Raw genomic sequence first — 25,761 nt, forward strand, 5'->3', positions numbered from 1 at the left:
GAGATAGCCTATAAGGTGGAAAACGGACAGGAATCGAATCCGTGACCTCAATTTTGTATTCAATAAGGTCAGTAACACCAAGAGTATCAGAGAACACCTCGGGAAACGACTGACACAGTTTGCGAATACTATCAGCCTGCTCCTCAGGTAGATGTCTAAGGTCTAACAACATCTCATCCTGGGTAGGCGAAATAGAAGAACATGACACGGAATTACACTTTAATAGTGGTATTTTACAACTAGAAGCAAATTTGAATGTGCACGACCTAGACTGGAGATCGAGCACAAGACCAGTGTGAGAAATAAAGTCAGCTCCCAATATAATGGGGCAAGACAGGTGCTTAGCCACAAACAATTTAATTTTCCAAGTAAACTTAAAAATACGAATTTTGACCAGTACGGAACCTAGAATTTCTAATGGAGATGAATTAGCCGAAACATATTGAATAGAAGATGAGACATAGTCAGGAAGTTTACAAACCGATTTCAATTTAGAATACCATTCAGCCGAAATAATCGAACAAACACTGCCTGAATCTAAGAGAGCTGTTATAGGCTCGTTATTTAACTCAATCTTAAGAAAAGGAACAGGTGCGGGGGTATCCGCCGCAATCCTAAGACACTCTTTGGGGCATTCAAAAGATGTATTCGAAGACTTATCGTTCCCTGAATTCTCGACCTTTTTGCCAGGGGCTGAGCCTTGGGAAGCAGAATTAGTTGACTCAGCCGCAGCCACTAGTCACTTTTGATTGTTGTTGGAAGTTACACCAGAAGTTGAGCAGGAGGGGGTGCTATTCGAATTTGGACAATTCTTTGCGATATGTGAGAAAGCCCCACATTTAAAACAGCCTTGTGATGAACCAGCTCCATTATTTGCCCTACTAGTTTTGATCAGAGGACACTTATTGCGCAGATGGTCAGGCGACCCGCAAGCATAACATTTACGGGGGGTGACTGATCGGCGAGGTGGAGGCCGAGTATTACTAATGGAAGGCGGGGGTTCTTTCGCGACACGCAAAGAATCGGCGTATCTAACTCCTTCCGCTGAGACGGCCAATGCTTCAAGTTCCGAGAAAGTTTGCGGGCACGCCGCGAAACACAAATATGACCTATAGGGAGGTGAAATTCCCTCTACAATAGCCTGTACAATCTGATCTTCAGGAAAATGAAGGGCAAACACCCTAGTATAAAACTTAATGTCCTGTATGAAATCAGCCAAGTTTTCATCCAAGCGCTGTACACGATAATAGTACTTCTGAATAAGGGAGGACCTGGCCCTAGCAGGGATGAAGTTAGCTAGCAAATGGGCATGGAAATCCTCAATAGATGATTGCTCGGCAATGGCTCTTACGATTTTATCAGAGAGAATACCAATAGCATACGGATAGATAATTTGCAAGATTTGACATGGAGAAAGAGAAAAAACAAGGGCATGATCCTGGAATTCCACTAGAAATCTTAAAAATGAAATTACGTCACTGGTGGTATTAACGGAAAACTTAGATATACCTCTGAGCAACATTGCCAATGGATGAGGCAAGCTACTAAACCCGGGTGACATAGTAGGTAAAGGTTTCAATGGCAAGGAAGTTAATTCAGAACGGATGTTACTCAGCGATGCACGGCGTTCAGACTCGTTGTCCAATGGGGCAGGGATAGTTTGAGCAGCAACGGTTATTCTATTAACTTCTCCCTTGGGAGGCGCTTCCTCACTACCTGCATTTACTATGGTGGGTTGATCAGATTTGGGAGGAACTTCCCCAGTTAACAATTGAGTGACCTTACTAGATAATTCGGAAATATTTTCCAGGAGCGTACTAGCTTCCTTCCTCTGAACATCATTCAGTTTTAGAGACAACAGATCGTTAACCCTATTCGAAAAATGATATAGCCTGCCTTGCACACGCTTAATTTGATTAGGAGACGGATCATTTTCATCAAAAAAACTAACTACAGAAGCTAGCCCAGTAATATTCTCCGTGATCGTGGAAAGAGAGTCGTCAATTTCTTTCTCTCCCAAATTGGGGATGGAAATGGGCAAATCAAGGGACTCTCTAAGCTTGTTAGTGTCTATTGCAACCGTGCCTCCAGATTGCACATTTCTGATAGTTAATTCATAGATCAACTCCTCCTTACGCAAATAGTTAAGAAGGAAAACATCGCGAGGGCCGGGCATGATGACAGACCAATTTTGAAAAACTCAAAAAATTCCAGCAACTGGGAAAATAGTTAGAGTTCGGAACAAACAATATTTAGCCGTCAAAAGGGGCTAAATTGAGACCCATTCAACAACGCTCTGCTACCACTTGTTACGGACTTTTCCGTGGTAGGTAGAGGTGAAAGAAGGTGCGGGTGTGAATGGGTTTCAAGCTACGAAATTATAGTGCAATGTAAAATTAATTTAAAAGTTAACAAGGTTATATTTTCTTTTCGAAAACAAAGAAATAACAAGCATGGCAGGTACAAAGTAGCAATTCAAAAGGGGTTAGTTACAATATTTACAGAATTTGGGCTTCGCGCCCTGACTTCACAATGCTTGGGCAATCAGCTCAGTTTTACCTCAAACACAAGTTTTAACAGAGGGGGAGAAAACCCCATTCATACCTAGGAGCCCTTGCTCCCAATTACACTGAAAAACCTCCATGAGGCATACAACCCAGAATTTTCAAAAGAGCCACTCGCTCTCAAAATTTAAGCCTCTCCCAGGCCACACCAAACTCCACCTTCAAGTTGTCCTCAACGGACATAAACACAGGGGTAAAATACCCAATCTACTGAGGTCTATTAAAAGAAAAGCAGGTTAATTAAATGACCTCTAAAATAACAATTTGAGAGGAGGCGAACTTGCACTCCTAATACACTTTGATTAAGACCTACTTGGCACTAGGCCGTTAATACAAGGGCTAATCCCATGCTAAAGAGGTGACTTAAGAAAAGAACAATTTGTTTTACATTAACGAAAAATAGGTCGAGAAAATAAGTTCACCTCAAGACAATGTGAGTGGGAGCTCGAGAGGGTTAGCACTCTCTATCCCAATATGTCGTTTTACAAGAGAATAGATGAAAAGGGAAGTTACATTTTAGGAAAAGGTTACATGGTTGAACGCTTAGAACCCGCCCCGAAAGTTAAACTGCTGAGCTAGCAAAGAAAGAAGTTATTAATCGGCCATTACCTTGTGTTGAACGGCTGGAGAAGAAAGAGGCGCTTCCCGCCCCCTGCTATGTACTTAACACACTGAAAGATGGAACAGAAGTGGCCGAGAGACCCAAAAATCAGCAGTTTAAATACTCTCGCGGAAGTTTCTAGGCGTTAGGGGAAAGAAAACACCCTCCCACAAACTCTTTATTGGATAGGACCCCGCAACAGATTCAAGTTGGGGGAAGATACATCTGATTGGATAGAAATTAATTTAAGAAATTCGGGATTGGTTAGGTTCAACACAAGGGGAAGAAAGGGGTAAATATTGCCAACTTAAACAATGATAGAAAGAAATTTAACAAAGAACAAACTCTTGAAATTAAATTTTCTCCAAAAAAATAGTTCTTTGACTCCGCACTAGGTTGCACTATTGTAGATCTTCAGTAGTGTCCTCTAGAAGAGAAAGTTCACACTTCTTACTTCAAGCGAAACAAAAACACATCAAAAATGACACAGTTCAAAAACTCAAAATTTTCCACGTGGTGACATCTTCTGAGAAGGTAAAGAAGTAACAGCGTAGATAAAGTTCAGACTTCCTCCAGCAGAGGAGTTTCAACAGGCGCACATTTTAAATTAGCGGAGTGGAGGTGTACCGCCCGGTACAATTATTAACAAGTACTTTACGTCGCACCCACTCAGATAGGTCTTATGGCGACGATGGGACAGAAAAGGGCTAGGAGTGGGATAGAAGCAGCCCCGAATACTAGATACTCTTAATTGGCCACGCTTAAGCGACTGTAGCTATCGAGCTCAGTTTTTATTATTATTATTATTATTATTATTATTATTATTATTAGAAAGGCACTTCAGAAAGTAAGGTAACAACAGATTGTAGTTTTTCTTGCAGCCCCGAACTGGTACCAGTGATTTCCATCTCTTCGGACCGTGGAAGAAGCACGTGGTTGTTAAGTGATTCAACGGCGATTTGGCAGATCAGCATGTCGTCATGACGTGGTTTCAGGGACTGGCCGCAGATTTCTTCCATGCCAACATTGATAACATCTTGTACCGTTGGAACAAGTGCTTGGGCAGGAATGTTGACTATGTAGAATAGTAACGCGTATCTGTGCCTAACTGCTGTGTCTCTGTTCATCCGCCTTTAAAATAAAGTTTCTGCTAGCAAGATGTTGTTGCCTTCTTTCTTGAAGCTACATTGCATTGTTGTTATTAAAAACATGTCATACGAAATTCGATAGCATTAACCAGAAAGGACTCGTCCATTATGGAGTATATTCTGAAAAACTGAAGTCAAAATTGAATTAATTCCTCCTCTGTACTGAAATTAAGTGGATAAACATTGTTTATATAAAGAAATCTTTGTGACTAGCTTCTTAATATAAACGTGTATTTTTATAACGTTGAAATTCCTCATTTCTTTCTCCTGGAATAGAAATGCAGAATTTCACACCAACAACACTTTTTAACAAGAATATTATTTACTGACTATATTTAGCCAACGGCCGTAGCCGTGTTGAAACACCGGATCCCGTGAGATCTCCGAAGTTAAGCAACATTGGGCATGGTCAGGAGTTGGATGGATTGCCACACGCCGTTGGTGGGGGGTAAGGGAAAGGAGGAGCGGAAAGGAACTGGCCACCCTACCGCACGTAAACTCCGGTTCAGGAACACCTCTGCGGAGGTTCGGACCTGCCTTCGGGCAGAATACACCCTTACCTTACCTTACTATATTTAGGGCTCATTTACAGCGGATTCCACTTTCTGAAAATAGTGGTAAATCACGCTAAAAAATGCGGCTAACTCATTATTTAATCATTTTGAGTACAAGTTTCTTTCTGCTTAATGCCGTCCAGCTGACATTTTAACAATGCGTCCTGTTGGTGCTGGTGTAGTTAATTACTATTTTGACGGGACAAACGAAGTAACAATAATGATAATAGGCCTAATAATGCTATTGGCTTTACGTCCCACTAACTACTTTTACGTTTATCGGAGAAGCCGAGTTGCCGGAATTTTGACCCGCAGGAGTTCTTTTACGTGCCGGTATATCTACAGACACCAGGCTGACGTATTTGAGCACCTTCAAATACCACCGGACTGAGCCAGGATCGAACCTGCCAAGTTGGGGTCACAAGGCCAGCACCTCAACCGTCTGAGCCACTCCACCTGGCAAGAAGTAATAATAAGCATCTTATAATATTAATTGGAAGCGTAAGTAGAAAGAAGTGTTCCGACACCTCGAAGAACGAAAAATCGAATGCAATAGCGGTATATACCCAATTAGAAGAAACTAGTAACAGGATTATTACAATATCAATCAAATTTTCATTTTTCTGAAAGTGAAAATAGATTGGATTCATTGCAACTAATTCATAATCTCATATCATGAGACATCTAAGTAGAGTTTTAGCTGTACGAATTAGATGACTGTGATCAATGGTTTCGTAAAACCTAAGTGGTGGTGTTAGTGGTGGCGATGATTATTGTTTTAAGAGGAAGTACAACTGGGCAAAATGGAAGAGGTCCGACACTTCCATGAACGAAGGTAAAGGCTTCGTATGCCTCACAAATCTGAGACTTTCAGCTCGATTTGTTCTGGGTGATTTCCGACAAAAGAGTATCGTAACAAAAATGTTGCAAAGTCTGGCCTGGGAAGACTTGGGAGAAAGAAGACGAGCTGCTCGACTAAGTGGTATGTTCCGAGCTCTCAGCGAATAGATGGCGTGGGAGGACATCAGTAGACGAATAAGTTTGAGTGGCGTCTTCAAAAGTAGGAAAGATCACAATATAAAGATAAAGCTAGAATTCAAGAGGACAAATTGGGGCAAATATTCATTTAGTTGAAGGGGAGTTAGGGATTGGAATAACTTACCAAGGGAGATGTTCAATAAATTTCCAATTTCTTTGAAATCATTTAAGAAAAGGCTAGGAAAACAACAGATAGGGAATCTGCTACCTGGGCGACTGTCCTAAATGCAGATCAGGATTGATTGATTGATTGATTGATTGATTGATTGATTGATTGATTGATTGATTGATTGATTGATTGATTGATTGATTGATTGATTGATTGATTGATTGATTGATTGATTGAGTCGGAAGAGAACAAGATTTAACGAAAGGAGTTCCGACAGAAATGATTAAACTGACAAGATTGACAAGAATAATTGGAAGCAATGCCAGGCTGAGGTACGGGAACCGTAGGTGATGAAACCACGCTCACAATTTCAGAGCCCTGGTCCCCCACTTTAGTCACCTCTTATAATGGGCAGGTGATTCCGTGGATATACTGTATATTACCGTCCCCACTCACAGGGAACGTAGCCTAAACCTAAAAGTCGTTAACCTCTGCTTCATTGATGATGAAATGTCTGTGGATTTTGTGATATTTCTTGCTTAAGTTAGCACAGAATTGGGAGGAAAACTGCCGTTCACTGTATGTCACGTATCTTCCCTGTACTTGCTTGAATTTGAAGTGGGAAACCACGGAATACTACTATTACGACGAAACAAATGTATTATTATACAATGTTGTGTACGAAAGTCTCCTGTTATTTATTTTATGAAACAAAATATTGCAGGAATGTACATCATTTATCTGGATACAATATTTGCTGTGAGTTTTATAAGACATATATCCACACTAATTTATGTATTACGAGTGTTATCGGGAGAGTTGACTGTGCGGTTAGGGGCACGCAGCTGTGAGCTTGCATCCGGGAGATAGTGGGTTCGAATCCCATTGTTGGTAGCCCTGAATATGGTTTTCCGTGGTTTCCCATTTTCGTACCGGGCAAATGTACCCTAAGTAAGGCCATGACCGCTTCCTTCCAACTCCTAGCCCTTTCCTATCCCATCGTCGCCATAACACCTATCTGTGTCGGTGCGACGTAAGCCAATAGCAAAATAAAATGTATAACTTTCTTGTGTCTTGAAGAGAAACAACAGAGGAAAATATCCAGTAATTAGACACCGTATACCCTTACAGTCTCATTAAATTTAATTTGTATTGACTACTGTACAGTAATAGTTTAAGGATAATAAACAGCATATATATGTACAGAGGTGGCACAAATAAAACTTGTTCAGAAAATGAACGTTACATTGACGGTACGCCGTAGGGCGTCGGGGTCGAGCACCACGTCTCTTTGCTCCTGAACGCTTGTAAGGTCAGCCAGCTCGGTTTGCAGTCCTCCAAACTAGTCCCAATGGAGTCAGCGGCAGGAGGTTGCGTCATTGGCAAGGGAATTGACGGCAATGGTAACAGTACTACGAAGGTAGAAAAGAAACGGTGACGTGGAGTTGAATTCACCCTGTTTCTGCTAGATGTACACGATATAAATAATGGACGCTAAGTTCCCAAGTTTAAATTCCTAGAACAAAATATACTTACATAACTCCACGGAATACTAGGATTTTTCAGGAAACTCCAAATAACTTAATTGTTCATGTACAAGGCTGTGCTTATATTCACTCAGATAAAAATTGTTGGAATTTAAACATATAATAATAATAATAATAATAATAATAATAATAATAATAATAATAATAATAATAATAATAATAATAATAATAATATCTCTCAAAATGCAAAAATTCGAACATTATCAAACTGTAATTACAGTTCACTGTGAGGCGTGGTCGTGTTCACATTGACGGCTCCACTGTCGCCCGAGGGTGCGAAGTACTATGTTTATGTGTGTAATAGGTCTCTGGTATATGTACCATTAGAATTTACTTATCTATTGCTAATAAGTTGACTGTGTTTCTTTCCTTTTGTTTCAAATAAGAATGGCAGCAGTTCGAAAATTTCGTTTGTGTGTGCTTTTGTGAATGCATCGTGAACGACCCACCTGATATGGGTCAGGTAATTAACGTTGCCGTACAAACATGCTACAGCAACTTTCCAGACTTTATTTTAAGCGCCAAAAAACCTCAGAATCCACATCAACAACCTGTCAACACCCACTCAACAGAGATGGAAGGAGCATCTGCCACATTACTACAAGGAGGTCAGGCATCAGTACCCACTGTTGCAGCACAGCCAGTCATCAAATCAGATAATTCAGACTCTGACTTTTTAATTGAAGTCAATCCCCAGTGCAAAAAAAAAAGTGCGTCCTAGTGGAAGTGAATCCCGTCCTACAGAAGAGTCAGACACGGTCCTTAATATCATAAACAGTTCCGGTTCAACTGATACCACGAACAGTTCTCATGGTGCAGCTGTGGAAGAAACAAATACTTTATCCCCATCTGTAAATCAGCCCAAGACTAATCAAAGCGTTGTATGTCGCAATAGCAGCGAAAATAGGTACAATCACAATGATCAAGGCCCTTTCATTCTCATCGTTGAAAGTGTCAACAAAGACGTAGGTAGTCTCCATCCAATGGCACTTGGTAGGCTGTTATATAATGAGCAGGTCCTGTGCCGTTAAAACATCCTCGACATAGAAACCATATGGAGAAACTGGCTTCGATTTGAAACCACTTCAGGACCAATGGCGAATCAACTACTGGAATCTGAATTTTTTCGTAATCAAAATCTTGAAGTTTATTTCCGTCTAGTGTAATTCAAAGACAAGGTTTAATAAACAATGTCGACCCCACACTTAGTGAAGCTGAAATATTATGGGAGATACAAACCCCGTTGCCAGTTGTTCGTGTAAAGCGCTTCACTAAGATTATTCTTGGGGGGGAGAAGGCCTATTCCAATTGTCTGTTAATCTTTCGTGCACAACAACTGCCAGAATATATCCACTTACTCGGAACTCGATGCCCAGTGGAACCATTTGTGATGTCTGTGCGATTGTGTGAACGAAGTTTGAGATTCAATCATTCTAGCCTGCAATGCCGAAGTGCCCAACGCTGTAGCCGTTGCCCAGAGACTCATGATATTAGTCAGTGCTCAGATGTAATTACTCCCTATTGTGTTCACTGCAAAGGCCCTCATCTTTCCTCTATAAAAGCTGTCCACAATACAAAAAGTGGATTTATGTACGAGAACTTATGGCATTTAACAACATCTCGCAAGTGGCTGCGTCACGCCACCAGTTAATTATCAAAGTCAGGTGGAATTTACCCCTCTACCTAATATTTATGTAAACTCTAACATGTCAACACTAAGAAACATTCCAAGACAACATGAATCCTCCGCACCAATTGTTAAAGCAGAACCACCAATGATGGAAGGTGCAACATGTAATACAACACAGCAGAACTCTCCCCATTCAATATTTAACAAACAAGTCAACCATCCATTCTCCTCTCAGCGTAAAATGTCAGTTCATGTAAACTCGTCAAGACGTCCGTTAAAATATTTAAATCCAAATCCCCAATTTCTCAACTGGCCTATACTCCTCCACATTTTCTTATTATTACTCCGATTGCTTACATTCCATACCCTCCCCAACCCCATAGGGTACCATCAAATCCTGCTAAAAACAACGAACAACTTAACGAGCAAATATTCAATATAATTATGCTCAAAGTAGGACTGCTTCAATCTTCAGCGTCCAGCAACATTCAGCCAACAGGAATTCGCGGCATGATTACCAATACTTTCGCCACTGAAAATGGCCTTTAAAATTTTACAATGGTAGGGTTGGTCAGTGACCTCGAACAGAGGTGTTCTACAGCGTGAGAATGAAAGCCAAAATGCATCTATATCAGTACTATCTGAGACAGCGTTTATTACTTTACTCATCCAACAATCTTCGTCTCAACCATCTGACTCTGTACAACCCATTGCGATCAAGAATGGGCTGCTACAGATTTTCCAATCTAATAATGGCATTTAAAATTCTTCAATGGAATGCACGATCAGCTAGTTCAAACAAAGAGAGTCTAGATAATGTACTTCACGATATAACCCTCATGTTGTTATCCTGTCAGAAACATGGTTAAAACCTCAAAGATACATATATATTCACAACTATACCACTATAAGGGAATACCCTGATGATGGATATGGTGATGTAGCTATTTTGATACACATTACATTATCTTACAACTAACTATCCAACGTAGTGTGCCCCCAGAATTCCAACTTATTGCATCAAGTATTCAACTACTCTCTAGTACTCTTACGATAGCATCTTGAATTTTGCCCACTGAGAACAGAAATCACCTTGGATATTTGGCAAGAAATCATGATTCAACTTCAAAGCTCACTCCACGGCATGGGGTTGTCCAACCACCGATCGCTACGGCAATGATATAGTCAATATGGCCGAATAATATAATTTAGTCATCCTGAATGATCATTTCCCTACATTGGTTCCTTCACCGAATGGGCAAAATCGGCAGTTGACCTCACTATTACCAATCCCTAGTTATAGTTGTCCACCGACTGGTCCGTCCATACTGATTCTAGGGGTTCCAACCACTTTGCCATTTTGATTAAAGAGACCTCTCCTCTTCCTCAGAACCAGAAAATGTCGACATGGAAATGGAGCTGCTCTACAGCAAATTGACCCATATTTACAGCCAATATGGATGAAGAGATATTATGCCTTTCACTGCAAACTTCTAGTGGTGTCAGCTACAATCTCGATATCTCCGTAATGGAGAAAGGTGTTCCATGAAGAAAGTTGGATCTACACACACGGGGAAAACAGCAGTCTGGTGGACCCAAGATTGTTCTCGGGTTGTTGCACGACGACGGACAGCGCTTCGGCAATATTGGGAACAAGCCACTTTTGAGAGGTACCAGCAATTCCTGAACACTACAGCACAAGTAACAAGATTTTTGGAAGAAAGGAAAAGACACAGCTGGAAGGAATGTTGTGCCTGATTAGATAGGAATGCCAACATCTCCGACATCTGGAACAAAATCAAAGCATTCCGCTCCAAAAATCACAGTTCATGAACCCATACAATCTCACCAGCCTGTATAGAGGAATTCTTTGATAAAATAGTTCCACTTCAGTTCTTCACGAATTTGAGTAATCATTTTTTATGTTCTCGCCTCACATTAGCTGAGATGCAAAATGAAATAACACAGTCCTCAAGTGTTGTAACTGTTTTTGATAATATTTGTTACCCGATGCTGGTCCATTTATCAATCCAAGCTCTATCTACAGTGGCCGCTTTGGATCATAAATGAAATATGGACTCAAGGAGAATTTGCGATATCCCGGCTAAACAGATTGTGTTACCCACCCTCAAATTCGGAAAGGAACCAGAGGATCGGAACGCATATCGTCCTATCGCCTTGTCTTTTTGCATACTGAAAACCCTCGAGAGAATAATTAAACTTCGACTTGAATGGTCGTTAGAATTTCATAATCTTATTCCCCCAACTCAGAATGGTTTTCGAAAAGGAAGAAGTACCTATGACTGGCATGCACTGCTCACTACGGACATAGGGCCTATATAAGACATCTGCTAAGAACAGTTACATACTTTCCCTTTTTCTGGATATTTCGGCTGCATACGACAATGTTTATATCTCAAGATTAGTATGTAAATTGAAAGACCTCGGCCTTCCCCATCCGATCATCAAGGGAATTTACAATCTTCTGCACACCAGATGGATAAATATGCGTTATCATGACAATCTACTTGGCCCACGCAAAGTCTCACAAGGACTGCCTCAAGGTGCAGTACTTAATCCCCTGCTCTACACCATTTACACCAGTGATCTAGAAACCGTATTTTCACCCAGGATTAAAATGTTACAATATGCTGTCGATGTGTGTGTATATACTAGTGCAAGCTCTTTACAAACTGTAGAAGCTCAAATGGCTTCAGTGTATCTTAATTAGACAACTGTCTCCTAGAAAATAATTTATCCTTATCGCATTCCAAGTCTCAAGCAGTGATAGTTAAGCGAAAAAACCTAATAGTAACGCACCTAACCTTGAACATGAGACAGTAAAACTTCACAGTCAGACCTCAGGCAAGGTTTTTAGGTCTCACATATGACACTCGACTGAGGTGGTCGTCACGTATATCTGAGCTTACACCAAAACTGGAACAAACTCTTAATATTATTCGTGCTCTCACCCAAACATGGTGGGGGGACTGATCCCTATGTTCCCCTTTTACTATATTGCAGTTTGATCCGATCCAAGATTTATGAGAGTATATTTTATCATAACGGTAGCAAAATCTCTCTAGGCAAGCTGTAAAGGAAACAATATAGCTGTGCCAAAATCTGCATTGTAACCATGGCTTCGACCCCAACAAATGCGTTGTTACTAGAGTGTGCCGAAGCCCCTCTTGCTGTACGTTGACAGTATTTAGCAGACAAATTTGTATTGGCCAGGATGTACAACCATGATCCAACAATCTGCAGCAGTATGGCTGATTTAGAGACCGTTATAAGAGAGCACGGACACCAAAAATTGATGAAAAATATATGCCTTCTGAACAGTCTTCAGTTTCTACGCCGCATACTTCCATCGTCAACACCCTAGAAGTCTTGTACTGTATTTGAGTTTCCGTACTCCTACTTATTGTTTTCCATTCCAATACATCATCTTATAACACACTTACCTCCCCTAACCAGAGTTCAGGCTTACTTTGCATAATATACTCAAAGCCAGTGGCCCAATGCTCTTCAGATCTTCACTGGTGGCTCAAAAGTACCCTCATCACCTGAAGTGGGATGCGCTTTTTACAGTCCCGCAACTGAAGAACCTCGTTTACTTATTTTACCAAATGACTGGACTATTTTTTTACATCAGAAGCTGTCGCTATTTCCGGATCTCTAGCATACAGTTTAAGAGTTAAATAATATTCAGCATTTCTTATAATTACTGACTCTCTCAGGGTCTTGAAAACTCTACAGTCACCTGCCACATACAAACTAACGGTTCATCAAATTCAGATCATTTAGAGATTTCGACAACTTATACGTCTCACCATTAATGTGCACTTTCGTTGGATGCCTTGCCATAAAGGTATCCAACACAACGAATATGTTGACCGGCCCGCTAGAGCAGCAACGCATTTGGACGAACGACTAGATTAATCAGTGTCTATTCGAGACTAGTTGCCACGAATCAAGCAGCGTTTCCGGACGCAAATTGAAGAAGAATGATATATTACAAAAAGACAACGGGGAAAAACAATACGCTGCAGTCCAACCATACCCTTCCCACTCACCTTGGTTCTCCAAATGGAATGCTTGTCGACGATTCATCACTTCTCTTATTCGCATGAGGTTCACTCACGGCAATTTTACAAATTATGTCTACCGGATAGGAGTTATAAACTCGCCTTACTGTTCCTGTGATAGCCAAGCAATCGCTAACCTCAAGCACATCACCTTCTCGTGCCATATTTATATTGTACAGCGGAAAAAATTCATAAAACCTTACTTTCTTTGAACTTCCTATACCACTCAACATACAGTGCATTTTATCAGCCGAACAACCAGCGCTGTATAATGCAATCGCCATATTCTTAAAGGACACAGATTTAAGACTATAATGTTTGACGTGATACAACATTGGAAAATGTAACTAAACATACTACAATTACAGTGATTCAATTTCTTCGTTTTTCTCTGTGTATAACGTAATCTCAGTACAATATTATGGAAGATTCGTATATGTCTATGTATTCTTAATGTATCTTTAATGTATATATATTGTATTCAAATTTATTTTTAGTTGGCTGTTTGGTCTGGTAATTAAACCAATAGATCTAAGAAAAAACCTGTAATTAGACCTGAAGCACTATATGCAAAAGAATGTTTAACACTTCCATCGCATAGCCTGCTTGAAGAACTGGCGATTAAGGAAGGAGGATTATCCGATAAATGTTTAATCCCAAAGATGGTATTTACAGACTTTGGAGCAACATAGAGATATACACCCACAATGAAAAGATACCAAGCGTAATCCGGAAAAGAAGGATAACATTTTTCGCACACCACTTCAGATTGCCAGCTGAAAGAATCTGTAAACGTTTGTTATCCTACTTCAGACGTCTCAAAACTATTCTTCCTTGATTGGTGGAGATTGATAGAGATCTTTTAAAGTATGGAATCTCAGAAACAGACGTTCACTTACGAGCACCAGTCAACACAAACTTAGAGAGGTTCATCAAGAAGAAAAACCAACTCGACCGAAGCATGTCCATTCTGATTCATGGAAGAAAGCACAGTCCGAATGGTTGAAAACCCGTTGGGCCCGCAAAAGGACAAACAATTGAGATCTCGTGGAACTTATTGGCCCTAACGATGAACAATAATAATAATAATAATAATAATAATAATAATAATAATAATAATGAAAATAATAATAATAATAATATGAAGAAAGAGAAGAACAGCAACTAAAACAACAGTGCAGGTCCTTGGCAGAATGGAAAGAATACCGGCCTTCTGTTGAGAAAATCCTGCACTATATCCCTAGTCCGCCCTGGAATTTAATTGTATTTGGCTTATTCTTCTGGTAAATTCCTAATTGCTACAAATTTCTCTCAGTCTCACGCGATGAAATAATTAAATATTTACTCTGGTGAAAGTTCTTATGTCGTGGCTAAGTAGGCTCCACAAAATACATTTAGACTTATTAGTTTTACAGCTTCCCAACCAGGATTACTTCGGAGAATATTCCTCAACTTGGCCCTTAATGGTTTGTTCACAAGCAGAGAAATGTTATCCACGCCATTTTCGTTACTGCACAAAATGTTCACTGCTTTAACAAGCAGCAACTCTCTGCCCTCAAGCGATGATATAATAGATGGCAGTGCACCAAAATCTCCTCACCCTGCATAAAACACAACTATCTTCTAATATTGCCGAATAAGAATACTCAGCATGGCATCACAGCTTAAGGGACATGGATTTTCACCAACGGACTCAGTACTGGAACTAAAATGAATGAATGAATGAATGAATGAATGAATGAATCAATCAATCAATCAATCAATCAATCAATCAATCAATCAATCAAACAATCAATCAATCAATCAATCATTAGTAGTATAATTGGACAGTTCTGCCGCCGCCACCGCCACCGGGCTCCCAGAGGCCACCTCCACCACCACTACCACAGCCAGAGGCCTCCCAGATGCCTTCTCCACCACCACCACAGCCAGAGGCCTCCCAGAGGCCTCCCAGAGGCCTCCTCCACCACCCGCGGGATATTTGAATTTGTAAACAAAGCCACGTGCTTTTTGACAGCTGTCATCGACAACAACGCATCGCTAACCTCAGTACTGCCATCTTGACGGGCCTAAACCTCAGTAGCGCCAACTTAACCTAACTAGCTCGAGATAAAAAAAGCCACGTGTTTTTTGACAGCCACGTGCTTTTTTGACAGCTGTCATCTGCCATCTTTAAACTACAGAGCACTGTGCTGCCCTCTTTATCGTAGTAGATGTAAAATTCGTCACCTGTCATCGGCAGTGCTGCCATCTTGGTGGGTCTAAACCTTAGGGCTACCAACTTAACCTCACTAGCGTGAGATAAACAAATCCACGTGCAGCTGTCATCCGCCATCTTTAATCCATAGAGCACAGTGCTGCTATCATGCGGGTAATTTCGTCAGCTGTCATCCACCATATTTAATCTACAGAGCGCCGTGCTGCTCTCTGTAGTAGCGGGCAATTTGAAAAGTTCTGTTACTTGTCATCCGTCATCTTTAATCAACAAAGCTTCGTACTGCTATCTTTAGCTACATACGATTAACATGTGGTGGCGGATAATTTGAAAATAAAAAACCTTCCGTTAGCTATCATCCGCCATCTTTATTCAACAGAGCATCGTGCTGCTATCTCTAGCTAAATACATTTAACATGTGGTGACGGCAATTTGAAATTCAATCTAGATGCCATCTTTAATCAACAGAGCACCGTGCTGCTATCCCTTTGAATTGCTGTGACGGATAATTTGAAATTCCGTTAGCTATCATCATTAAACATTAGTGCATTCGCTAACCTAACCTCTCATCTACTATCTTGAAGGAGATTATACGACACCTCCTCTACCTCCTGCTCTTCCTCCTCCCCTACCACCTCCGCCTCCTCCTCCTCCTCCTCCTCCTCCTACTCCTCTGTCAAGGCATAACTTTATCGAACACGCATCGCGAAGGCAAGAGTGTGCAGCGATATGCATGTTTAGACTTGCGGATTACGAAAGAAACATAACAAGACTTGAATCGAACACTGCACTCGATGTCGTTAACTTCAACATGTGATTAAAACATTGTCTGGTGTGTTCAGAACACTACATAAGTAGAATCGAACGCTGTACAACATGTTAGGGGATACCTTTGTTCTAAGAAGATCAGATTGAAACATAACAAGACTAGAATCGAATACTGCACTCGATGTCGTTAACCTTAACATGTGATCAGAACATTGATTGATGTGTTCAGATCACTAAACAAGTAGAACCGAACACTGTACAACATGTTAGGGGATACCTTTGTTCTAAGAAAATTAGATTGCAAAATAACAAGACTAGAATCGAACACTACACTCGATGTCGTTAACCTTAACATGTGATCAGAACATTGATCGATGTGTTCAGATCACTAAACAAGTAGAACCGAACACTGTACAACATGTCAGGGGATACCTTTGTTCTAAGAAAATTAGATTGAAACATAAAAAGACTAGAACCGAACACTGTACAACATGTTAGGGGATACCTTTGTTCTAAGAAGATCAGATTGAAACATAACAAGACTAGAATTGAACACTGCACTCGATACAACATGTGATCAGAACATTGATTGATGTGTTCAGATCACTAAACAAGTAGAACCGAACACTGTACAACATGTTAGGGGATACCTTTGTTCTAAGAAAATTAGATTGAAACATAGCAAGACTAGAATCGAACACTGTAAGAACATTGTTTGATGTGTTCAGAGCAAAAGTACAACTTCAATGATTTACCTAGTGTAAAAATCAAAAACACACACTGTGCACATATCGCATAGCTATCTCGCCTATCACTTACCTAGTATGAAAATCAAAAACACACTGTGCACATATCGCATAGCTAACTCGGCAACACTTTAAATGATTTGCTTAGTACGAACATAAAAAATCTATACCGCGTAGCTAACTCGTTCATCGCACTGCTAAAACGCTTAGTAATTGCAAATACACTGATATATGTCATACGAAAATCAAGAAAGCACACTGCGTAGCCAACTCGCTCGGGTCACTCGCTTAGTAATTGCAACACGACTAGAACACTGATACACGTTACTCTTTTTTTTCTCGAAACACACACACACACACGGATAAGAATGTTCCGAGATACTACATACTTACATGTTTTTTTTTTTTAAATAGGGGGATGAAAGATCATAAATTATATGTACACATGTTGTCTCCTCCAAGTTGTAAGACGAAATAGACGCAGTACTGCGAGTTTCCGCTCTAGCTGGCGAACGGAAGTAGCATGATATCTCAGCAAAAAAATACGCGTGAGCTTGCATACACGCAAGTCAGACACAATGATGGATACCGCGATTCAAATCCTGGCAACTTATGCCGTCAGGAAGGGCATCCGGCGAGCATCTAGCTGTAGATCCCCGATTCTCGTGTTAAAAAGAGCATCTAGTTGTAAAACAGATTCTTAATCCGAGTTCTTTGACGTCAGGAAGGGCAACCGGCCGAAAACAATAGTGTATGATGTAAGAGGCTAGATACTGCCAGTTTTGCGTCAGGAAGGGCAACTGGTCTTAAAACAAATTCTTGTGATTTAAAATCTTAGTTTTGCGTCAGGAAGGGCATCCGGCTGTAAAACAATAGTTCGTGATACAGCGATTTAAAATCTACGAAGTGCATCTAGCTGTAAATCCCCGATTCTCGTGTTAGAAAGTGCAAGTAGTTGTAAAACAGATTCTTAATCCGAGTTCTATGACGTCAGGAAGGGCAACCGGTCGAAAACAAGTGTATGATGTAAGAGGGTAGATACCGCCAGTTTTGCGTCAGGAAGGGCAACTAGTCTTAAAACAAAACAGATTCTTAATCCTAGTTCTTTGACGTCAGGAAGGGCAACCGGTCGAAAACAATAGTATGTGATGTAAGAGGCTAGATACTGCTAGTTTTGTGTCAGGAAGGGTAACTAGTCTTAAAAATAAATTCTTGCGATTTCCTTGACGTCAGGAAGGGCAACCGGTCGAAAACAATATTATATGATGTAAGAGGCTAGATACTGCTAGTTTTGTGTCAGGAAGGGTAACTAGTCTTAAAACAAATTCTTGCGATTTAAAATCTTAGTTTTGCGTCAGAAGGGCATCCAGCTGTAAAATAATAGTTCGTGATACAGCGATTTAAAATCTAAGAAGAGCATCTAGCTGTAAAACCCCGATTCTCGTGTTAAAAAGAGCATCTAGTTGTAAAACAGATTTTTAATCCGAGTTCTTTGACGTAAGGAAGGGCAACAGGTCGAAAACAATAGTGTATGATGTAAGAGGCTAGATACTGCCAGTTTTGCGTCAGGAAGGGCAATTAGTCTTAAAACAAAACAGATTCTTAATCCTAGTTCTTTGACGTCAGGAAGGGCAACCGGTCGAAAACAATAGTATATAATGTAAGAGGCTAGATACTGCTAGTTTTGTGTCAGGAAGGGTAACTAGTCTTAAAACAAATTCTTGCGATTTAAAATCTTAGTTTTGCGTCAGGAAGGGCATCCGGCTGTAAAACAATAGTTCGTGATACACCGATTTAAAATCTAAGAAGAGCATCTAGCTGTAAAACCCCGATTCTCGTGTTAAAAAGAGCATCTAGTTGTAAAACAGATTCCTAATCCGAGTTCTTTCACGTCAGGAAGGGCAACCGGTCGAAAACGATAGTGTATGATGTAAGAGGCTGGATACTGCTAGTTTTGCGTCAGGAAGGGCAACTAGTCTTGAAACAAATTCTTGCGATTTAAAAATCTTAGTTTGCGTCAGGAAGGGCATCCGGCTGTAAAACAATAGTTCGTGATACAGCGATTTAAAATCTAAGAAGTGCATCTAGCTGCAAATCCCCGATTCTGGTGTTAGAAAGTGCAAGTAGTTGTAAAACAGATTCTTAATCCGAGTTCTTTGACGTCAGGAAGGGCAACCGGTCGAAAACAATAGTGTATGATGTAAGAGGCTAGATACTGCCAGTTTTGCGTCAGGAAGGGCAACTAGTCTTAAAACAAATTCTTGCGATTTAAAATCTGTAAAACATATTTTTAATCCCAAGAGAATCGAACCCGAGACTACCGGGTGAGAGGCATGCACACTAAACCAATCTGTAGGCTATAGGTTACATATTTTTTGTTCCACAGTCTTTGAAGTTGTATCGGCGCAGTCATTCAGAGCGAGGTGCGGAATGTATGTGTTGGCTGAAATTGTACACTCATCTTCCGGCTGTAGTAACCTCGAACGAAGACACTGTGTGCTGATAAGCCACTTGTAACTCACGTAGCTCGTGTAAGTTCCTAACATAAAATACCATGATTGTACGGAGAGGTTAAAACACAGTGCCAGCATATAGCCCACTCCTATCGAAAGAGCCTGCACGACGCCGGCATGTAGGCTACTCCTGTTGAAGGAGCCTGTACAAGGTTTAACACCCCTCCATCAACAGCCCTTACTTAATGCTGGCTTTTTGCACGCCCTCGAAACTACCAAAGAATGTAATATACAATAGTAGGGAAAGGGTAAAACCCGGTGCCGGCACATAGCCTACTCCTACTGAAGAAGCCTGCACACAGCTTAACGCCTCCATCCGACAAATGAATCACCCTCAACACTCTTGTACTCACAATCATTTTCGAAGGAGTCTGCATAAGGTTTAACGTCCTCATCAACAGCCCTTACTTAATGCTAGCTTTTTTGCACACCCCGCCTCTTAGATCATACACCATAGTTTTACGACCGGTTACCCTTCCTGACTAGGATTTTAAATCGCAGTACACGCGATAAATTTGTTATAGCGGGTTTTATAACTAGATATCCCGGTACCGGCACATAGCCTACTCCTACCGAAGAAGCCTGCACAAGGCTTATTGCCTCCATCCGACAGATGAATCACCATTAACGTCTTGTACTCAAAATCTTTTTCGAAGGAGTCTGCACAAGGTTTAATGCACCCTATCAACTGCCCTTACTTAATGCTGGCTTTTTTGCACACTCCGCCTCTTAGATCATACACCATAGATTTACGACCGGTTACCCTTCCTGACTAGTATTTTAAATCGCAGTATACGCGATAAATTTGTTGTAGCGGGTTTTATAACTAGATATCCCAGTGCCGGCACATAGCCTACTCCTACCGAAGAAGCCTGCACACAGCTTAACGCCTCCATCCGACAAATGAATCACCCTCAACACTCTTCAATCATTCCCGCTACTTCGAGAGATAGCAGGTTCGAACTCCTACTGTCGGAAGCCGTAAAAAAATAGCAAATGCTAGGCGAGGGACCTGCGCGATCGTCATAACATGATCTAGCCGGATGCCCTTCCTGACGGCATAAGTTGCCAGGATTTGAATCGCGGTATCCATCATTGTGTCTGACTTGCGTGTATGCAAGCTCACGCGTATTTTTTTTTTGCTGAGATATCATGCTACTTCCGTTCGCCAGCTAGAGCGGAAACTCGCAGTACTGCGTCTATTTCGTCTTACAACTTGGAGGAGACAACATGTGTACATATAATTTATGATCTTTCATCCCCCTATTTTTTTTTAAAAAAACATGTAAGTATGTAGTATCTCGGAACATTCTTATCCGTGTGTGTGTGTGTGTTTCGAGAAAAAAAGAGTAACGTGTATCAGTGTTCTAGTCGTGTTGCAATTACTAAGCGAGTGACCCGAGCGAGTTGGCTACGCAGTGTGCTTTCTTGATTTTCGTATGACATATATCAGTGTATTTGCAATTACTAAGCGTCTTAGCAGTGCGATGAACGAGTTAGCTACGCGGTATAGAATTTTTATTTTCGTACTAAGCAAATCATTTGAAGTGTTGCCGAGTTAGCTATGCGATATGTGCACAGTGTGTTTTTGATTTTTATACTAGGTAATAGATAGGCGAGATAGCTATGCGATATGTGTACAGTGTGTGTTTTTGATTTTTACACTAGGTAAATCATTGAAGTTGTACTTTTGCTCTGAACACATCAAACAATGTTCTTACAGTGTTCGATTCTAGTCTTGCTATGTTTCAATCTAATTTTCTTAGAACAAAGGTATCCCCTAACATGTTGTACAGTGTTCGGTTCTACTTGTTTAGTGATCTGAACACATCAATCAATGTTCTGATCACATGTTGTATCGAGAGCAGTGTTCAATTCTAGTCTTGTTATGTTTCAATCTGATCTTCTTAGAACAAAGGTATCCCCTAACATGTTGTACAGTGTTCGGTTCTAGTCTTGTTATGTTTCAATCTAATTTTCTTAGAACAAAGGTATCCCCTGACATGTTGTACAGTGTTCGGTTCTACTTGTTTAGTGATCTGAACACATCGATCAATGTTCTGATCACATGTTAAGGTTAACGACATCGAGTGTAGTGTTCGATTCTAGTCTTGTTATTTTGCAATCTAATTTTCTTAGAACAAAGGTATCTCCTAACATGTTGTACAGTGTTCGGTTCTACTTGTTTAGTGATCTGAACACATCAATCAATGTTCTGATCACATGTTAAGGTTAACGACATTGAGTGCAGTATTCGATTCTAGTCTTGTTATGTTTCAATCTGATCTTCTTAGAACAAAGGTATCCCCTAACATGTTGTACAGCGTTCGATTCTACTTATGTAGTGTTCTGAACACACCAGACAATGTTTTAATCACATGTTGAAGTTAACGACATCGAGTGCAGTGTTCGATTCAAGTCTTGTTATGTTTCTTTCGTAATCCGCAAGTCTAAACATGCATATCGCTGCACACTCTTGCCTTCGCGATGCGTGTTCGATAAAGTTATGCCTTGACAGAGGAGTAGGAGGAGGAGGAGGAGGAGGAGGAGGAGGAGGCGGAGGTGGTAGGGGAGGAGGAAGAGCAGGAGGTAGAGGAGGTGTCGTATAATCTCCTTCAAGATAGTAGATGAGAGGTTAGGTTAGCGAATGCACTAATGTTTAATGATGATAGCTAACGGAATTTCAAATTATCCGTCACAACAATTCAAAGGGATAGCAGCACGGTGCTCTGTTGATTAAAGATGGCATCTAGACAGAATTTCAAATTGCCGTCACCACATGTTAAATGTATGTAGCTAGAGATAGCAGCACGATGCTCTGTTGAATAAAGATGGCGGATGATAGCTAACGGAAGGTTTTTATTTTCAAATTATCCGCCACCACATGTTAATCGTATGTAGCTAAAGATAGCAGTACGGTGCTCTCTTGATTAAAGATGGCGGATGACAGCTGTCAAAAAGCACGTAGAATTTGCCACCGGCATAAAGAGGGCAGCACGGTGCTCTCTGGCGGTTGACAGCTGTCAGAAAAGCACATGGGTTTGTTTCCAAACAAGAGCGTGTAGAATTTACCACCACCACATAGAGGGCAGCACGGTGCTTTCTAGATTAAAAATGGCAGATGATAGCTGACAAAAAAGCGCATAGGTTTGTTTCCAAACAGGAGCATAAAGAATTTTTCAAATTGCCGCCACTACATTTCAAAGGTGTCTAGCTAAAGAGTGCAGCACTGAGGTTTGCGAAGACAGCTGTGACGTAGCACATTTCAAAGGTAAGTAGCTAAAGAGGGCAGCACGGTGCTCTCTGGATTAAAGATAGCGGTTGACAGCTGCACGTAGCTTTGTTTCCAAACAAGAGCACGTTGAATTTGCCGCCACTACATTTCAAAGGTATCTAGCTAAAGAGTGCAGCACTGAGGTTTGCGATGCAAGATGGCGGATGACAGCTGTGACGTACCACATTTCAAAGGTAAGTAGCTAAAGAGGGCAGCACGGTGCCCTATGGATTAAAGATGGCGGATGACAGCTGTCAAAAAAGTTCGTGGCTTTGTTTCCAAACAATAGCATAAAGAATTTGCCACCACTACATTTCAAAGGTATCTAGCTAAAGAGTGCAGCACTGAGGTTTCGGATGCAAGATGGCGGATGACAGCTGTGACGTACCACATTTCAAAGGTAAGTAGCTAAAGAGGGCAGCACTGTGCTCTATGGATTAAAGATGGCGGATGACAGCTGCACGTGGATTTGTTTATCTCACGCTAGTGAGGTTAAGTTGGTAGCCCTAAGGTTTATACCCGCCAAGATGACAGCACTGCGGATGACAGGTGACGAATTTTACATCTACTACGATAAAGAGGGCAGCACAGTGCTCTGTAGTTTAAAGATGGCGGATGACAGCTGTCAAAAAAGCACGTGGCTGTCAAAAAGCACGTGGCTTTGTTTACCACGCGCTAGTTAGGTTAAGTTGGTACTACTGCGGTTTAGGCCCGTTAAGACGGCAGTACTGAGGTTAGCGATGCGTTGTTGTCTGTCAAAAAGCACGTGGCTGTCAAAAAACACGTGGCTTTGTTTATCTCGAGCTAGTTAGGTTAAGTTGGCACTACTGAGGTTTAGGCCCGTCAAGATGGCAGTACTGAGGTTAGCGATGCGTTGTTGTCGATGACAGCTGTCAAAAAGCACGTGGCTTTGTTTACAAATTCAAATTTCCCGCGGGTGGTGGAGGAGGCCTCTGGGAGGCCTCTGGCTGTGGTGGTGGTGGAGGAGGCATCTGGGAGGCCTCTGGCTGTGGTGGTGGTGGAGGTGGCCTCTGGGAGCCCGGTGGCGGTGGCGGCGGCAGAACTGTCCAATTATACTACTATCATTGATTGGCATTTACGATAGTCGCCCTGGTGGTAGATTCCCCATCAACTGTTTACCTAGTATTTTATTAATGACTGCAAATAATTTGGAAATTTATTGAACATCTCTCCCTTGTAAATTATTCAAGTACCTAATTCCTCCTCCTTTAAACGAATATTTACCTCAGCTTGTTCTACTGAATTCCAACTGTATCTTCATATTGTGATCTTTCCTACTTTTAAAAACACAACTCAAACCTATTCGTCTACTAATGTCATTCTATGTGACAGCTCGGAATATACTACTTAATCGAGCAGCTCGTCTCCTTTCTCCCAAGTCTTCCCAGCACAAACATTGCAACATTTTCGTAACGCTACTCTTTTGTCGAAAATCACCCAGAACCAATCGATCTGCTTTTCCTTGGATTTTTCCAGTTCTCGAATCAAGTAATCCTGATGAGGGCTCCATACAGTGGAACTATACTCTAGTTGGGGTCTTACCAGAGACTTATATGCCCTCTCCTTTACATCCTTACTACAGGTCCTGAATGCCTTCATAACCATATGCAGAGATTTGTACACTTTATTTGCAATCCTGTTAACGTGATCACCCCAATGAAGATATTTTCTTATATTAAACACCTAGGTATTTACACTGATCCCCATAAGGAATGTCCACCCCATCAATGAAGTAATTAATAATAATAATAATAATCATAATAATAATAATAATAATTTCCGCCTCTGTGGTGTAGTGGTTAGTGTGATTAGCTGCCACCCCCGGAGGCCCGTGTTCGATTCCCGGCTCTGCCACGAAATTTGAAAAGTGGTGCGAGGGCTGGAACGGGGTCCACTCAGCCTCGTGAGGTCAACTGAGTAGAGGTGGGTTCGATCCCCACCTCAGCCATCCTGGAAGTGGCTTTGCGTGGTTTCCCAATTCTCCAGGCAAATACCGGGATGGTACCCAACTTAAGGCCAATCCTTCCCTCTTCCTTGTCTATCTCCTCCAATCTTCCCATCCCCCTGAAAGTCCCCTGTTCAACATAGCGGGTGAGGCAGCTTGGGCGAGGTACTGGTCATCCTCCCCGGTTGTCATCTCCGAATCAGAGTCTGAAGTTCCAGGACACTGCCCTTGAGGCGGTAGAGGTGGGATCCCTCGCTGAGTCCAAGGGAAAAACCGACCCTGGAGGGTAAGCTGATTAACAAAGAAAGAAAGAAAGAAAGAAAGAAAGAAAAGAAGAAGAATAATAATAGTAATAATGTTATTGGCTTTACGCCCCACTAACTGCTATCACGGTTTTTGGAGACCCTGATGTGCAGCAAGTTAGTCGCAAAAGAGTTCTTTTACGTGCCAGTATATCCCGACACGAGGAAGACAAGTTGAGCATCTTGAAATACCACGGGACCGATCAAGGAGCGTACCTGCCAAGTTGGGGTCAGAAAGCCAGCCACTCAGTCCGGCCACGTAGTAATTAAAGCTGAGAAGACTTGCCCTAATAGTGAAACTCACAACCTGACTTTAACCCCGTTTATCATTATAACATTGCGTGCTATCCACCTCACAACATATTCGAGATCTTTACGAAGTTGTTCACAATCTTGTATCTTATTTATTATTCTACAGAGTATGACATCATCCGCAAAAAGCCATTTCTCTCATTACAGTTCTTTATTCATACCATTATACATATATGAGGGTCGAGTCATAAGTCATAGCAAGTATTCTTTTCTTCTCGCGAATAGGAGAAAACAAGGAAAATCTAAGGTATGCATTTGGAAATATAGGGCATGTACTTCTGCATAGTTCCTGAAGACAAATGCCGACTTCAGGCGATTCCTGTAGGAAAGTGACAGAACACAGGCCATTGGTAAACAATGTTTTATTATGATATAGAAAACAAATA

The sequence above is a fragment of the Anabrus simplex genome, chromosome 1, assembly GCF_040414725.1.
Source record: "Anabrus simplex isolate iqAnaSimp1 chromosome 1, ASM4041472v1, whole genome shotgun sequence".
Classification (NCBI taxonomy): domain Eukaryota; kingdom Metazoa; phylum Arthropoda; class Insecta; order Orthoptera; family Tettigoniidae; genus Anabrus; species Anabrus simplex.